This window comes from Fopius arisanus, unplaced genomic scaffold (assembly GCF_000806365.1).
Source record: "Fopius arisanus strain USDA-PBARC FA_bdor unplaced genomic scaffold, ASM80636v1 scaffold00261, whole genome shotgun sequence".
Taxonomy (NCBI): Eukaryota; Metazoa; Arthropoda; class Insecta; order Hymenoptera; family Braconidae; genus Fopius; species Fopius arisanus.
This window is the reverse complement of record NW_011888000.1, coordinates 64,852-67,313: the sequence shown is the minus strand read 5'-3', so window position 1 is coordinate 67,313 and position 2,462 is coordinate 64,852.

The following is a 2,462-nucleotide window of genomic DNA, read 5'->3' as shown; positions in this document are numbered from 1 at the left end:
CGATCATTGGAGAATTGATCTTGGTGAAATCTAGGGGGTATCTTTGAACGTAATTTACACGTTCATTCCTCAATTTCCCACCCCTGAGACCTAATTACCGGCCCGGCAAAAATAATTATCTGTCGATTGACCCTACAATTATATTTTTTGAGGGCCTACAGGGGCTGGCATTTCGTTACCCGTAAAACGCGTTTTTTCTAGGGAATTTCCTAGGGACATGTCGGGCAAAAATCCCTCCACCCGGGCCTTAAGTCGTCATGAGTGTCATGAAACAATTTTTATCCTCACTAAATCGAGAGGATTAAGAGTATAAATCATGATAGCCCTGTAAAAGAACATATGGCAACATAGTGAAAATGTTAACAACACCCCCCACCGAGTCTTCAATTTTACGGATAAGCTTCTATTTATTACTGCCGATTCTTAAGCAACATTTGGCGACCACAAGTGGTCAAGGGAGAAGGAATATCCCTTCATCCCACATGTCGAAAATTTTGTTACCCTTAAATTCGTAAAAGTAAGGCCCAAGTAATTGAGTTAGTCTCTCGTGAGTCCCCGTACAGCAATGTTCCTCTTGACTGAGGTAGAGTGAGAAATTATTCCTTGATAATAAATAATAAAAGTAAAAATACAAATCGCAGCGTACCCTATTTTCAATCCCTTAATCCTACAAAATTCAAACTGACATGATTGAAAACTCCGTTGACATTTTGACTAACATTTTAAGAAATTTGTAACAGTGGAGCAATTAGTTTTTAAGTTACATGAATTTCTTGGCATGCCACAGAGCATTCTGAAAGCACACCCGGCATAATAAATTTGACCCATCAATTGCTGCCAAATCTGCTAAAGCTTTTTTGCATTGTTTACATACATACCAATGACGACATGGTATACACATATGATCACTTATTTCTGTACCACAAATCACGCATACCGAGGCATTGACGTCTTTCACTGAAACAGGAATTCTCATGAAGAAATGCAACAAATGATATCAACGGTCTATAAAAAATATATAATCACGTATTATAGTATTCACATTATAAATTCTTAATCAACTCACAAACCAATACATTGACATTGCCTTCAATAGCAGCACGTAGCATAGGCAGCCGACGTGGTAAAACATAAAGATCGAGATTTCCTATTCCGAACATATTCACTTCGAGATCTGTTTATTAATAAAAATAATTATCTAAATATTTTCTATTGTGCAAGAAACGATCTTATCGATCTTATGTCCATCTTTTTGGAAGGATCGAGCAATTCTCCACCATATACAATGTATACAGAAATTGAAAAATGCGAAGAACGCAGTAACTGAAAACGATAGTCAATCAAATTTCAATTTTTGAGGTGAGAGTTTGATGAATATCTATTTTTCACAATTTAATAACAATATTAGCAATGAAGTTCATGTTAACACTTGAGTTATCCAATCAACAATTTAAAAAAGTCTTAAGGCCCGGATGGACTATCTATCGAACGCCATCTTCTGTTTAAACTTGAATGGAAATGAAAAAATAATGAAAAAAAAGAGGAAAAATTATTGAAAGGCGCTAAAGAGCGATATAGTTTAAAAGGGATCTGCCAAGTTTACTCAAAAATAAGAAAAAATACCTAGCTTACCATTGCATCTAGCTGTCACTTAATCTCCTGGAGAACAATGGTAGGCTGCGTAATTTTTTATTATTTATTTGTAAACTTGGTAGATCCCTTTTAAACAAAGAGAGATAAAACTAAGATAGTCCATCCGAGCCTTGACTGTTTTACTTTACTCCACTCTCCCCCATAGTAAGTCCTCTATAACGATTTTAGGACGATTCCACTGTTTCTTTTACAAACATAAGAACCCGTTAGGTCCCTTATGCTAAGTAGTGCCAGACAATATGCAATGCAATACAATGTGCCATACAATGCTATTCATATACTCATGTGAAAAATATCTACCTATATTATGCACTTCAACAGTTATGAAGTAATCAACATCATTTGGTGAATTCATAGTAAATTAATTCTTAAAAAAACGTCAATGATGATGAGCGCACGCAAGAAAGCGGCAGATGTCTAGTTCTCCACGTTCATAAAGGTCCCATGCTCTGTTTAAAATTTGATCTTCTAAAATATATTTTGAGTCCCGAGGCCGCCTGATAGATTCTCCCCTATTTAGTGCCATAAACTCAATCCTTTCAATGAATTAGAGACCCAGTAGCTTTTCGTTTAAAATAAAAAATCAAGCATATTTTAAAAAGGAGACCAATTGGTATCGTTACCCAGGTAGGAATTCCAAGCTCCAACAACTGGTCCAAGCTTGGCTCAACCTAGACTTGCCTAGGCTTTGGCAACCAAGCTTGGGCCATATTTCACCCAATGGTTAAGCCAGGCTTCAGCCAATGTTGAAACATGAGCTTTGGTTACCAGGCACGGGTCAGAAATGGGCCAAGACTGGCTACCAAGGG